Source organism: Melospiza melodia, chromosome 3 (genome assembly GCF_035770615.1).
Source record: "Melospiza melodia melodia isolate bMelMel2 chromosome 3, bMelMel2.pri, whole genome shotgun sequence".
NCBI classification, from domain to species: Eukaryota; Metazoa; Chordata; class Aves; order Passeriformes; family Passerellidae; genus Melospiza; species Melospiza melodia.
In genome coordinates, this window is record NC_086196.1 from 73,596,631 (window position 1) to 73,612,678 (window position 16,048).

General features: G+C 45.9%; 1 protein-coding gene across 2 annotated transcripts in view; it reads right to left on the reverse strand.

Annotated features, from left to right (window-relative positions):
* Nucleotides 1–522: 522 nt before the first annotated feature.
* SUSD4 (sushi domain containing 4) overlaps nucleotides 523–16,048 on the reverse strand; it is a 110,799-nt gene continuing 95,273 nt past the window's right edge. The window contains exons 11-12 of one of the 2 annotated variants that reach the window (XR_010027172.1): nucleotides 9,616–9,743; nucleotides 523–8,144 (exon numbers count right to left, since the gene is read on the reverse strand). The gene's annotated coding sequence lies outside the window, so the exon portion shown is untranslated. The remainder of the gene's footprint in view (nucleotides 8,145–9,615; nucleotides 9,744–16,048) is intronic. The other variant, XM_063152265.1, reaches the window with a different exon arrangement.

A 16,048-nucleotide genomic window follows, 5' to 3' on the forward strand; every position in this document is an offset into this window, starting at 1 on the left:
AAATCACTGAGTTTCAAAGTTCTCAGCCTGGCGGCACCAGCGGTCAATTGTCGAGTGGTGCCTCTGCTGCAGAAGAGGCTGGTGTCTCCTTTCGCCGTCCAAGCCCTCGCCTCAGGGAAGCACGGCTCGAGACAGTCCAAAGAAGGCAGAGGGGAGACTGGGCAGGTTGCAGGCTGCGAAGCAGGTTGCAAAGTGGAGGACGGAGCCTCTGAAGGCGGTGGGGGGCAGAGCAAAGCAACTGCAAGAGCAGGTTGTGAAGCGGAGGTTGCAGCGTCCACCAGCACGGCGGCAGCAGACGCCGCAGATTGCAGGGGTTCTTCCCCGGTGGTGTTGTGCACCGCCAGTCTCTGCGAAGTGTGTGGCAGCGGGGGGGGGGGGGGGGGTGGCTGGCTCCCGGCGCTGCCATGGCCGGGGGCCCAGCCGCGGACTGCAGCTGGAGAGGTAGGAGGGTCGATCAGCGCGACGGCCACAGGGGCGCGAGAAAGTGCTGCCGCAGTTTCTTTTGGTCCTGGCGGGGGTGGCGCTGGCAGCATCTCTGCCGCTACGAAACGGGTCGCGGAGCCGGCGGTGGCAGTCGGCTTGGGGCTGGTCGAAACAAAGAAACACCGGCTGCTCCATCTGGAGCGGGGGTGGGTGTTGACAGGCGGCCTGCAGCGGGGGCAAAGCCCACCAGTGCCTGCCGGGCAGGGAATGCCGGAAATGCCGGTGAGTGCAACTGCACTCCAGTGCCACCGCCCTCGGTGCGGGGAGAGTTGGAGCCGGCGGAAAGGGAGCAGGACGTTCCGCCGCAGCCAATCGGGACATGGTTCCCGGAGCCATCGCAGGCAAAAAACATGTTGGCTTTGTCACTTTCCTGTTCCCCGGTGTCTGCGCTGAAGGGCTTTAGAAATGTGTCTCTAGGGAATGACCGGTGCGGATGCGGGGGCATCCCCTGCGGTGACGGCAGTTAGCAAACAATCACCAAGGGGTTCCCAAGTGTCTGAATCGAATGCAGCGCCCAAATCTGCTGTGAACCCATGATCTCTGGCCCAGGCCAGCAGATCGCAGAGGGCTTCCTCAGAGACAGTGAGTCTCATGCTGTCTCTGAGGAAGAGATAATCGTTTGTTCATCTCTGGAAAGTTGGTTCCCCACTTTTAAGGAAAACCCATCCCTCAGCAGGCATCCACTTCAAGAGACAGTCTGCTGTGCCGGAAAAAGCCGTCCCCCACTCAGTTTTCGGCCTCCTGGGGCCAACGGCCGTGGTCCCAACGGGATCAGTCCTCTCAGGAAGACACGGGGCAGATCACAGTTATCTCTCTAGGATGACAGAAGGTGTCCAATCTGTTTTGCAGGGAACGCTGAAGGTCAGCCTGAGTTCCTCTGATGGAGAGATCCAGACGGTCTCCAGTTTGTGTCAGACACGTGGCTTAGGTCAGTAACAGTCACTCCAATCTGTCTGTACCCTCAGAGGGGTCAGCAATGCCAGGCTGATGTTCAGATACACTTCAGAGAAGTCATCAAAAAATCAAGGCAGAGTGTTCACCCCCACAGAGGGGTCACCAATTATCGTGTGAACTCCCCTGGGTGCACCCAACATTGGAGGTCACCGATTCTCATGTGACCCCACAAAGGGGTGATCAATGCAATGCATTTGGGGTCACCAATTATAACCAAAGGGGTATCAGGGACAGCCACAGGTGATACAGAGACTCCATCATCAGAAGGCATGAAAAGACACTTTATTATTAGAAATCTACAGTTCTTATAGAAACAATGGTGGACCTAAGACCTGATTGGCCTTTAGGAATCTTCTCTCACACTATTGGTGACCTATGAATAGCACACCCTGAAGAACCATATCTATAAACAATGGTTACAGAAAGAGAGATAATAATTGTTTGAATTCTTTTCCTCTGAGTTTCCCACAGCTTCTACACACCTTCCCAGGATTTTCCTGGGAGAACCATCCTCTGTTCAGAGGATATGTAATTACTACAATACTTATGCTCAAAAATATAACTTGTTTTCTTTTTGGTCCTGTGTTGTAGGGTGTTCTGTTAGTTTATTTAATTACTCCCCTATTTTCTGTATCACTCCCCCATTTTCTGTAATGGTTCTGCCCTCACCAGTTCTTCCCGCCATGGTATTGTCTGTCATTTGGTTACCTTGGTTACTCCCGCCACAGTTTATGTCAATCCTCTCTGTTATATAATTTCCCCTCCCCTGTGTTTCCTTATATGTGAATTTGTTCTTCTCCCTGGGCCCAGTCAATCACTCCCCACTCCTCCCAAGCTTCCAGAATCTTCTCCTACCTGGGAGTTATGATTAGCTGTGGCTCTGGAGCCCTTCCCTTATAATGTAACTATTGGTTTCTCCCCAGGGCCTATTATGTTAAGTCCACTCCCCTACCTACCCCTATTGGTCCTTTGTAAACCCCTCCCTGAGATTCCTCCTCCCCTTTATAACCCTGTTGCACCCTTTGTTTAAGGTCACTCTCTGGCAGACATGTTAGATTCAACACCTGGGTGTCTGTCACTCCCGGATTCTACAATAAATCTGACAAGTCCCCAGTGAGTGTCCGGACTCTTTACTCTCGTCGGCCAGCAGCGATTCCGTCCGCTGTGAGCACAGCCCAAAGCCTTCTGACGCTGAGGGGTGCTCACACATTTGCAGTTGGGTCTTGGCCGCCCTTCTGCCAGCCGGACACCTGACTTTAAGGCCACACCTCGCTGCAGTCCTGTTTCTCCCTTTTATAACTGAATAGAAGATACTGGATATTTTAAGTTCTGAATGTTTTCAGGGTTACCTTTGTCTATAAATAATAGGAAAAGACAGTAAGCCTGTAGTAAATCTCTTTTCTATTGAGTCTACCACCACAGCACCTCTTTTTATGTCGTGACATTAAGAACCAGCATCATGATTTAACCATGCTTACCCCCAGTTCACAGGCAACAAACATCTGTCTGATGTAGACTTTTCACTTATAACCCTATTGTTGCAGGTGGGAAGCATCTCAGGTTTTGTAGATCCTGTCACCTTGGGCCTCCAACTGTTTGCCCATATACCTTAAAGGCTGACGTATTTTGTACTGACATTACTAAAACAAGGTCTGAAATGCTGTGAGAGTTTAGGTGCCAGTTAAGCCAGTCTCAGTTTGTGTAAACTTCAGAAGTGGCTGAAGCAGCAGGTAAGCAGGATTGTTATCTTTTCATGGCTATAGTTTTTAAGAACTTTTTTGTTTAATACACAATGTACATTTCAGCATGGAAGAAATGTATCTGCTGCTGCTTGTTGTACAGTCACCTGCTGCTAACAAATGGTCATGAATTTACACAAGTGTTTCTTTGCAAAAGTTCTTACTAAGTTATAGTTGAAAATCCAACCTGGAACTTTTTCTTGGTTGGTGTATTGGCTGATTTGCCACTGAACAATGATTGTACACCATTATTATGACTGTAGACTTGCTTCTGGATTGAATCCTTTTGATCCAGTTTTTAAAAACCTCCAGGCTTCATGTGTGTAAATCACAGGACTCTGTAATAAAGATGCCAAAATATTTGGCTACTGTGGTTGTTCTCTCTCTTAGAAAAGAAACAGGCAAGTTGCTTGTTAATGCAGCTGTACTTTCTGTAGCACTGTGCTGACACCTTTCAGTGCCTTCTAGCTCACAAAAAGTAATTCAATTCCAAATGATGCAGATAAGCATGTCCTGCATGTTATATTTTGATGAAAAAAGGCACACCGATACAGTCCTCTCATGCCGTTCTGTCACTTGAAAGAAATGATGGAAACAAAGCCAAAAGTTGTCTTTCTGCAAAGGTGCCTCTGTTAAGCACAGACATGTTTCTTGCTTCTCCCTTGTCTTATGCAAGTCACATACACACAGTGAGCTAGACACCTAGCAGGCACCAGAAGGGATTAGGATGGAAGCGGTAAAGATTTCCTCTCCAATATGCCCAGGAAAAAACCAAAAATTAGGAACAATTGCTTACAGGATTTTACTGTCTCCTAGATTTATCAGCTTCTTGAAATTAAGCACAGAGAGACCTAATTTTAAGCATGTTACTAATTTCAAGAAAATACCATACTTCATTTATAAAAGATCAGTAAATGCTGTAACAGGTTTTACAGTTATCTCACATTTTGATAAAGACTGCAACAGGTTAATGGCTGTTTATTGCCAGGGTTTATCACCAGCTACTGATGTGCTCATAACATTTCCAGTGTATCCCATCCCATTTTAAACATGTTAATAAAATACATGAATAGCATGCAATCTTTATAAAGCCCCTTAAAATGCAGCCAGGATATAGTCTTTATTATATTGAAATAAGACCTAAACAGGTGCTCTCTCTTGTATTTAATGGGGTAGATTTTAATACAGGGGGAAAAAAAGTGCTTTCAGCTAAAACCAGCCCCTTGTGTGTGCTGGTTGTGCAAATGACATTTGCTAGTTGTAATGTACTCAGCCTATGAAATTCTAATAGCCACAGAAGGTTATCTATGGCGAGTGACTAATACCTTTTAAATTAAGGCCTGTAATTGCATTCCAGTGATTAATGCATTATATTACCCATTTTTTTACATGTAGGACACTTAAAAATGTGTGTCTTACTGTACCTCTGAGCTCACCTGTAATGTACAATAGGCAGGTGAAATACACGAGCATTTCCCCCAGCCTCCTTCTACACCAGGCTTCCACCCACACAAGATCAACGCTGTAATAACATCATTATTTCTAGAGATGCACATTCTCAGATCTTGCATAGGTAATGTCATGAAGTTCCTTTACCTTATGAGTCCCAGTTAAAATTATCATAATAAATGCCAAGAATTATTTGATTTTTTCCCATATGGATTTCACAACTAACATTGGAAAAATCTATTATCTCTTTAATAAATCTCTGACTTAAAAAAAAAGGGACAGGGAAAAAACCAGTATTTTGGGAATAAGTAAAGTGTTCTAGAAAGATTTTTATCAAAGCAGTGAATTCAACAGTTTGTCCATATAATGGAGAGAATAAGAAAAGATTAAATTCTACATGTACAAACCTAATTATTCTTGCTTTATGTACATAAAAGACTCTAAGATGAACTGCAAATTAATTTTTTCCTGGGCTAGGTAGCATTGATTTTGATCGCAGTCTCCTTCTGTGAGTTTTTTTTCTTAGTGAGACTAAAGACTTTGGAGAGGCAGGTTTTTGCATTTATCTGCCTTTAAGAGCCTTGGCTACCACTGACTTCAGTTACAAAAATGACTGTGTTAATTTCAGCAAAGAAGAGAAAAGCAAATGCAGTAAAGGCTAACTGAGCAAAGCTTGATCAATTGAATAAAGTGCTCTGTTCATCTCAACATAAGGATAATTCAATGTATTACATTTTAGCTTGAAAATGATGATATTTTTATTCTAGCACACACTGAAACCAAAGTTTCTCTGTTGAAATTAGCATGGTCAGGTCTTGTCAAAAAGAAACCCTCAGAGTATCAGTGCAGGATGACCCCCAGACGGAGAATAACATGCAGTGACTCCATGATTCAGAAGGCTAAACAATTGCTTGATTAAGCTATATTATATTACACCATAGTATACTACTACTATACTATACCAAAGAAAAACCCATGACCCTTTCAGACTGTCACAATAGAGCTTTTTCCTAATTGGTCAATCAATCCAAACAACCATCACCAGAGTCCAATTAACAAATCCCTTTCAGTAAACAATCTCCATAACACATTCCACATGTGCCAAACAACAGGAGCAGCAAATAGAGATAAGAATTGTTTTCTCTTCTCTCTCTAAGCTTTCGCACTGCCTTCCTCAGGAAAAATCCTGGGAGAGAGAATTATTTCTCTCTCTCCGTTCAAAGAATATGTGAATACCACATCAGAGCTGTGCTTACCCTGCTTTAGATTCTTAAACCCAAGTAGAAATATGGGAAAGGATAGTGATGGAGGAACTGGTTCAGCTCGCTCTGTTTCTCTCCTGGATCTGAGTAGATTGTAGGAGAAAAATGTACTTCTACAGTTTATTATGGATAAAATACAGCCCTGGATTGGCTGACCTCCACAGCTGTACAGGATAAATCCTTGTTTTGGGTCCTACTGTCAGGCCAGCCAGCCAGGGCAGCAGCAGCAGCAGCAGCAGTTGCCCCTCAAGGCCATTAGAAGTAGAAGGAGACTTGTTCGGGCAATATCCACCAGCCAGCTGTTCCCTGTATCCTGCAAAAAAAGGGCTGACTGGAGCTGAAATCTGGTTTTACTCTAACCTAAATACCTTTCAAACACTGGGGCTGTAGCAAAATGACCTGTGACAGCTTTCATGTTATTCAGTGGTCTTGCCTTGGGATGTGAGTGTACACGTGAAGTATGTGTGCAAGCTCAGGTTCTGCCATGGAAGCATACAGTGCACGTGGGGTTGAGAAAGACAGGACAGAGCCTCAAGAAATGAGTTTCTGCAGTGTTAACAGAAAGAAGAGATGAAGGTAAAACAAAATCCCCTGGTAACACCAGAAGAAATGTCCCATGAAACCGAAAACTGTACATGCTGACAATATGCCAGGGTTGTGCATGCAGCTTGGATTTAAAAGTCAGCACCTCCACAACAGCCTTGTATACTTGTGGCTCCTGTGGCACTCGAGATGTGTCAGTCAATAACAGCATACTCAGCCAGGATGGCTGGATTGGTCCATGCTGGCTACTTCTCCAAATGTAAAAATGACACATGAATTGTGACATATCATGTTTTGCCACTCAAAAACACAGTGGATGAGGAGAGCGTTAAACAGGCACATCACTTCTTGCAGTCCCAGAATGTTATTCTTTTAAAGATCTCCAGAGTGGTTTAGTAGCAGAGCATATGACATCCTAGAGAAAAAATCCTTAACTTTTTTTTTTTTCACATGGAAAGATTCCTGCAGGCATTAAAAAAAGAACCTGAAGTCTCAGTACTAGAATACTTAATACCAAGAAGCAGGTAGAAGTAATCTTCTGTTCTAGAGGGAGGACTGCTGGGTGACCACATGAACTCCCAAGCTGGGTGGCAGCCTTTCTGCTGCTGCTGTCTCTGGCTCCTACATCCAGGGCAGGAGGGGCCCCAGAGTGGTGCAGGCAAACAGAACCCACCCACCAGAGAGCTGTGCCGGAGGCCATGCTTCCCAATGGCCACCATAGCCCTCTCTGGAGAGATGCCTTTCCACTCCAGCTCCTCCCCCACAGCAGGGAATCACACTGATGGGGTGAATACAGAATAGAATAATAAAGAATTTGTTCTGCAGTTCCTTCCACCTCGCCCAGTGCTCAGTTTAGCCAAATTCAGCACTAAGTGGTGCTTTGCACTCCTGATCTTATGCCAGCCAGGAGTAACTGGAGAAAATGCTTGGAGCGGCATGCCACATCACTTGTGGCTTCATCCACACTTGAAAGTCCAACCTTTCAGGCATGAAATGTGTTTCATTTTTGTATGGCCTTTTCCTGTATTTTTTTTCTGCCTGTTTTGATGTTTCTGCTCATTTTGTGCTATCAGCACAAGCCCTAAAACACTGCTCTTATCTACACCTGTTCCTGCCATGAAATGTCACTGCCTAAAGAAAAGACAGATGCTGCAGATGCCAAGAAGAAGCTCCTCTGACTCACTGCCAAGCAACCTTTACCTCACAAATCCTATTTTCCTGAAAAGACCATGCTTGCTATTTTCAGTAATGCCACCCATTGCTGATACTGTTTTCTTTTTACATTTGAGAGAATTTGGTGCCTGGTCACCTTTGTTTCTGGCTTTTGTGGCCAGTGCACCAGTACTGATTGAGCTGAAATAGTCTTCAGCAGTGAACAGCTGTTGTTTTTAAGAGAGCAGAATCAATTCTCTATGATCATGCCAAGGGGTAAAGCTCAAGTAGAACATTTGCCACTTATCACAAATTTGTGCTTTTGAGGGTTTCTTGCATTTCCTACCTTTTTATATAGAAACAAGTGTGTTTTGCATGTGCACATGCAAGTCTATCTACATCTGGAATTAAAAATGTATCACAACCTGCTTGGCAGTAGTTTCCTTGCAAGTTTTCAACATATACTTATGGCTCTCCACAATCATTCTTCATTTCTTTTTCTGTGGCTCTTCTAATCAAAGCCTCAGTTCACTTTCCTTTTGAGGTCCAACCTCTCTTCACCCTGTAAAAGAGAAAAATACTCATCAAATGTCAAAGGTCCTTGAACTGTTGTATTGGTATAATCCTGATGATTGCATAGGACTCTTTCTAACCAGCGGCCTGGGATTTGTGCCTTTCTCATTCAGTAAACAAATCTTTTCCACAGCGCTTAAATATGTAATTGCAGGGCAGAGGCTATTGCTTCCTAGGAAAAGCGCTTATGAACACATCTTGCACTAAGTGTGGAGGTTTCAGTGTAATCATGGGCTAATATTTCTCTGGTTTACAGGCTGTATTTCTTCCCAGGGTCCAAATTATGAACATGAGATTTGGCTTCCCTATTGTGAATTTTCCATTCAAGTGCATGACTAATCTGGAGAGAAAAATTAATGCCTGAGGACAACATAACAACCAGGCTACTCCTAAGCTTGATTTTTTTTTTTAATAATTTGTTTAGTTTTTAATGGTACTCACTTTGGAGCTGATGGGAATTGAAAATATTCACTGCCTCACAGAGCCAGACCTGACAGACATCCTGACAGAAAGATCTGACAGTGCTGAATACTGCTAAGGCAAAAACCTAAGAGGACTTGCAACCATTTCTAATTGGGCCAGCCTTGAGCAGTGCTGTGTCCATCTTTGGAGTCACCAGGAACTAGGTCTGCTAAACATGGAAGAAGCTTCAAGCTTCAAATTCTCACAGAAGCCACTCCAGTAGTCCCACCAGCTACCAAAACCAGGAAATGCCAAACCAATACACTCCATTCCATTCCATTCCATTCCATTCCATTCCATTCCATTCCATTCCATTCCATTCCATTCTTTCCAATTTGCCAGCAGAGTAAGGAGCTCCATGTCCCTTCTCGTCCTGTCTGCTGAGAACTTAAATTTGCAAGGCAAATAAGAGTGACCTCATATATAGGAGGGAAAGTGTCCTGCTGGGTCCTGCTCTGCAGGTAAGCAACTTGTTTTGCTTCCCAGCATGACTGGGGTGGCAGAATGAAACTGGAACTACAGTATTACCAAAAAAAGCTGAGTGAATAGAAGGATAAGCAGCGGAGAAATGAAGGCAAACACAGTAAAATGGAAAAAGTGAATCCAAACCAAATCCAAGGCCCTCATTGTAAGCAGAACCAGTCTGATGGCAGAAATGCAGAGGTGAAAGAAAAGAGATACTGAAGCCCACAAAGCTTGGAAGTTTGTGCTTGCCTCTTGACTTTCTTTTGAACCGGTTGTATTAAACAAACAGCTCCCTCTGTTCTTACTGGAGAACATGGGGAATGTATCCGTGTCTCCTTGATCTAATTAAAATTTAGATGTTGTCCTGGTCTAGGGCAAATTTGGGAGAAAACCTCCAAAGGGGGCCCCTCCAGAAAGCAAACCCACACGGCCCCTCCCTGCAACTGGTTTGGGAAGGATTCCTCAGAGAGAAGTGGAAAGAACCTGTTTATTTAATAGGCACAGCAACACCCAGCACACAAAATGAACAGTACCAGATGACACCACACTTTCACCGCTCTGAAAAAGATGACAAATTCAGAAAGTCTCTCTTGGGGGGTGGTCACTCTGTTATCAGTCCCTCTGGCGCTGGGGTAGCTGCTGCAGCCAAAAGGGGCAAACTCTTGGTGTTTCCCAGGTCCCAGTCCGGAGCAGGTTCAAGTAGGTCCAAAAAAAGGGAAAGGAGAATTAGTCCAGGGAAAAATTTGGACTGCTTAGCTAAACTATCTAATGAGCAGAAGCAAAAAGCAAGAGCAAAGCAGAAGCAAAGCAGAAGCAAGAGCAAGAGTAAAGAGAAAAAGCCAAGCAAAAAGCAAAAGCGGCACTATGTCCTGCCCTGTCTCTGTGTCCTGCCAGCTGTGGCGGGGGGGGGGGGGCAGCTGATAGCAAAACCAAAACAAAACATTCACTCTTCAGAGTCAGACATGAAGGCACAGAACATAATATCCAGCATAAACAGAACACACGAGCATCAAGGGGATACAAGCATCATAACGTCACCCTAGGACATTCCACCCCTTATCCCCATATTGTCAACATACATGCATTTTATTCACATAAAACTTCCATCTGTTCCCTCAAAAATTACAAGCAATGCCTATCATGCCTTCATCACATCCCTACACCAGACCACTGAATCCAGGCCCCACACTACAGAGCTGCAGGATTCCCCACTTTCACTTTACTCACTCAAAACTCCATCTTTTACTTGCTCAGACCTTCAACACTTAGACATTTCCTTCTATCTCATGTCTGTATGGTTTAATGTACAGACAATGGCAGTAACATCCAATGAACAGTGATATTTGCATATCATTCTCACCCCACAATCAGATCTCCCTGAGGTACACACTGTGTCATTCCATCTCTTTGCATTATCCACCATGCACAACCTGGTCCCTGAGCAAAGCCAACCCCACGAATGGATTTGTCTGTACTTGAGGCAGAATTGATCCACACGGTCTTCACTAATAAACCTCTAATATGTACCACTGGGACTTTATCTCCATCTATTATATTCAGGGACTCAGACTGTCAGGACCAGCTTGGTTGGTGGAACCTCAGGTGTTAACTAATCAGGTGTCCTTTGCTAAATGTTGCTCCCAATTTTTGAAAGATCCCCCATACCCAAAGCTTTCAGCTAGAGTATTAGTAGTCCATTGTACCTCTCTACTTTGCCTGCAGCTGGTACATGGTAGGGGACATGGTACACCCACTCAATGACATGTTCACTAGCCCAGGTGTTGATAAGGCTGTTCTTGAAATGAGTCCCATTGTTTGACTCAATCCTCTCAGGGGTATCATGCCTCCAAAGGACCTTTTTTTCAAGGCCCAGGATGGTGTTCCGGGCAGTAGCATGAGACACAGGGTACGTTTCCAACCATCCAGTGGTGGCTTCCACCATGGTCAGCACGTAGTGCTTGCCCTGGCCTGTCTGGGGCAGTGTGATGTAGTCAATCTGCCAGGCCTCCCCATACTTGTACTTGGACCACCGCCCACCATATCATAGGGGCTTCACTCGCTTGGCCTGCTTGATGGCAGGACACATCTCACAGTCCTGGATGACCTGAGAAATACTGTCCATGGTGAGATCCGCCCCTCGGTCTCGTGCCCACTTATAGACGGCATCCCTACCCTGATGGCCTGAGGCATCATGGGCCCATTGAGCTAGAAATAACTTTCCCTTGTTACCAATCTAGGTCTATGTTGGACTACTATCTCTGCAGCCTGGTCTGTGTGCTCATTGTTTTGGTGATCCTCATTAGCTCTACTCTTGGGTACATGGGCATCTACATGGCGGACTTTCACAGGTAGCCTCCCTACCCTGGTAGCAATGTCTTTCCACTCATCAGCAGCCCAAATTGGTTTTCCTCTATGCTGCCAGTTAGCCACTTTCCACCTCTCCAGCGATCCCCACAGAGCGTTGCCTGCCATCCACGAATCAGTATAAAGGTAGAGCTTTGGCCACTTCTCTCTCTCAGCAGTGTCCAGCGCCAATTGAACAGCTTTGAGTTCTGCAAGTTGGCTTGATCCACCTTCTCCTTCAATGGCCTCTGCGACCTGTAGTGTGGGGCTCCATACAGCTGCTTTCCACTTCCAGTTCATCCCTACCATGCGACAGGAACTGTCAGTGAAAAGAGCGTAGCGTGTTTTCTCTGGTGGCTGTTGGTTATATGGAGGAGCCTCTTCAGCACGTGTCACTGGTTCCTGTTCTTCATCTGTGACACCAAAATTCTCACCTTCACACCAATTTGTAATTACCTCAAAAATCCCAGGGCGATTCAGTTTACCTATACGGGCACGCTGAGTGATGACAGCAATCCACTTGCTCCATGTAGTACTAGTGGCATGGTGAGTGGAAGGAACCTTGCCTTTGAACATCCACCCCAGCACTGGTAGTTGGGGTGCCAGGAGGAGTTGTGCTTCTGTACCAATCACCTGTGAGGTGGCTTGGACTCCTTCACAGGCAGCCAAGACTTCTTTCTCTGTTGGAGTATAGACAGCTTCAGAGCCTCTGTAGCTTCGACTCCAAAATCCTAGTGATCGATATTACAGCGTCCTGAGGGGGTCGCTGGAGGTGAGAGAGAGACAAGAATCTTGTTTCTTGATCAGAAGGCTGGATTTATTGATATATGATATATAATACATTATGACTATACTAAATAGAATAAAGAGAGAAGTTTGCAGATGCTTGCTAAGCTAAGAATAGAAAGAAAGAGTCTATAACAAAGTTGTGTCCAGGGACTCTGTCCCCAGATTGTTCCTGTGATTGGCCCTTAATTATAAACATGGGAACATGAACCAATGACAGGTCAAAATAGGTGCATCCTATTGCATTCCACAGCAGCTGATAACAATTGTTTACATTCTCTTTCTGAGGCCCTTGCTTCCCAGAAAATGCAGAAATCTGAAAGAAAGGATTTCTGTGAAAAAATGTCTGCGACAGATCGGCCTTGAGTATCCCCAGGCACCTTCTGCCAAAGGCTCCAGCTGCAGAGTAGAGCATGTTCTTCACATCTGATCCCGTCCTGACCAGGCCAAGGGCTACTGCATGAGCGATCTCCTGCTTGATCTGGGCAAAGGCTTGTTGCTGCTCAGGTCCCCAGTGGAAATTGTTCTTCTTGTGGGTGACCAGGTAAAGAGGGCTCACGATCTGACTGTACTTAGGAATGTGCATTCTCCAAAAGCCTTTGGCACCTAGGAAAGCTTGTGTCTCCTTATTGGCTGGTGGAGACATACCTGTGATCTTGCTGATGACATCTGTAGGAATCTGCCGCTGTCCATCTTGCCACTTTACTCCTAGGAACTGAATCTCACGAGCTGGTCACTTTACTTTGCTCTTTTTAATGGTGAAACCAGCTCCCAGGAGGATTTGGATGATTTTCTTTCCTTTCTCAAACACTTCCATGGCTGTGTTCCCCCACACAATGATGTCATCAATATACTGTAGGTGCTCTGGAGCCTCACCCTTTTCTATGGCAGTCTGGATCAGTCCATGGCAGATGATAGGACTGTGCTTTGACCCCTAGGGCCGTCGGTTCCAGGCATACTGCACTCCCCTCCACCTGAAAGCAAACTGAGGCCTGCATTCTGCTGCCAGAGGAATGGAGAAAAATGCATTGGCAATATCAGTAGTGGCATACCACTTCGCTACCTTGGACTCAAGCTTGTACTGGAGCTCTAATATGTCTGGCACAGCAGCACTCAGTGGTGGAGTCACTTCATTAAATGCATGGTAGTGAATCTCCACAGTCCATCTCCATTCTCCTTCAGATTTATGCACAGGCCAAATGGTGCTGTTGAAGGGGGAGTGAGTCTTGCTGACCACTGCTTGGCTCTCCACCTCTTGGATTATCTTATGGATGGGAATCTCAGCATCTCAAGGGGTTCTATTCTGTGGACGATGCACTGTGGAAGTGGCAATTGGTACCTGCTGCACTTCTCCCTTCAGAAGTTGTACTGTAGATGGATTCTTGGACAGTCCAGGCAAGGTGTTCAATTGCTGGATGCCCTCTGTCACTACAGCAGCTATTCCAAATGCCCATCTGAGTCCCTTTGGCTCTTTGAAATATCCACTTCGGAGGAAGTCTATGCCCAAAATGTATGGGCCTCTGGGCCAGTCACAATAGGACGTTTCTTCCACTCATTTCCAGTCAGGCTCACATCAGCTTCCACCAAAGTGAAATCCTGTGATCCCCCTGTCACACCAGCAATAGAAAGAGATTCCATCCCCAGGTGTCTCGATGGGATTAATGTTCATTGCGCACCAGTGTCAACCAAAGCTTTGTATTCTTGTGGTTCAGATGTGCCAGGCCAACGAATCCACATGGTCCAGAAAACACAATTTTCCCTGACCTCTACCTGGCTAGAGGCAGGGCCCCTCTAAGCCTGGTTATCCTTCTTTCCTTGGACATATGTCTTGGAGGTTCCTTCAAGGGGATCGGACATGTCATCATCATCATCATCATCATCATCATCATCATCATCATCATCATCATCATACCTGGCAGTTTGGCTGTGGGCAACTCAAGCTGCTTTCCTTTTGATGCAACTTCCTCTCTGAGCCCTGTCTTCCTTCAAATCATGCACCCATTGTGCCAGAGCAGCAGTAGATTTTCCATCCCATCTCCTCATGTTTTCTCCACAATCACGCAGGAAGAACCACAGCTCAGCTTGTGGGGTGTATCTTCTCTTGCCATCTGGGGAACGTCTGCCTTGGATACCAGAACCTCTGATCCGTACTGCCGAGATTTGGAAAAGGTGATTCTCCTCTATCTTGTCCTCTAACTTCTGCAGACATGTTTCCACTGCTGCGATTCTGGCATGTGTTGGGCCATGCACAGTATCTGCATATGCTCGGAGCTTCTTTGCCATATCAAGCACAGTCTCATCCCTCTCATCCTGCTCCATTATGGCCAAAGCAGAAGCATATTCATGTGGCCCAAGTCGTACGAGTTTTTGGCACATCACAGATGTGCATGGTACCAAGTCTGGATTCCTAGCTGTTACGTTATCTGAGAAGATAATCTCTGCCACTGCCATTTCTCTCAGGCATTAGATCCCTTGCTCTATGGTCTTCCACTGTGTTTGCTGCATATAAAGATCATCTGCACACAGGTGTCTTTGTGCAACACTTTCCAAGACCCGTATCCAGAGGCTGTGTGAATTAGCCTCCCTCATAATTCCCTGGTTGATGACAGGATCATGTGGCAGGGATCCTCAATGCCTCGCTTCAGTGCCATCCAGAATTATAGCCTCACCTGCTGCATCCCAGAGACAGACTAACCAACTAATTATGGATACATCAGGTCTTCAAGTGTAATCCTTCCTTAGGCCATGAAGGTCCTTTGGGGAAAAGGACTCAGTATTGGCTTCTGATCTTGCACCTGCTGAGACAGAGTAAAGATCCATTCTGAATTAAGTGAAGTGTCTAAGAAAGGTGAAAAGTCTGTGAGGCCAAAGCTGAAGGAAAAACTCGCATGCTGAGACAGCAAGGAGACAGAGAAAGAAAAACAGAAAAGACCACAAGGTCGATTTGTCCCCGACTTAGAAATTCCTTTGATAAAGAAGAACTGGTGCTAAATGTCACGCGGAATGAATATGTATGAACTTATTGTGAAACTGTATGCATATGCATTTGGGAGGGGGATAAAAGAAGACCCGAGGTCTTCAGAGGCACGCATGCCTTGTTGGGGGACTTGCGTCCGGCGCACGTCGTAAATAAACATACCGGGCTTTACAACTTTTATAAAGTTGTGAGGTTTCTTCTTTTCTCCACAAAACATTATGGCGAGCCAGCCAGGAGTTCTCTGTCCCCGCAGGGGCAGGGGGGATAGACGGACCTCCAAGGCGCGCCCTAGGATTTTTTCCTGGTGGGGCTCCACTCATCTCAACTTGCCACCTGCGAGGACAGACAACGACCTGCTGGCCTGCGGAGGAAGATACGGTATGTACTGAGGGGCCCCCGGGGGAGGGAAAGGAGAGCAAGGGAGTAAACCACCCAGAGACGTCTGGGTTCAGCTGATAGAGCAGCTGTATTAGAGATGGGGTTCATCGTTCTGATAGAGCAGACCGCAAGCGGTTCTGGGGGTGAGCCGAGTGAACCCGTGTATGTGTGTTGGGGGTTCATAGTTCTGATAGAGCAGAACCGCTAGAGGCTCTAGGGGTGAGCCGGGTGAACCCGTGTATGTGTGTTGGGGGTTCATAGTTCTGATAGAGCAGAACCGCTAGTGGCTCTGGGGGTGAGCTGGGTGAACCCGTGTATGTGTGTTGGGGGTTCATAGTTCTGATAGAGCAGAACCGCTAGAGGCTCTAGGGGTGAGCCGGGTGAACCCGTGTATGTGTGGGTTAGGGGTTCATAGTTCTGATAGAGCAGAACTGTTGAGCCCGTGTGTGCTTTGTTTGTGTGTGTGTGATGTCCGGACACTG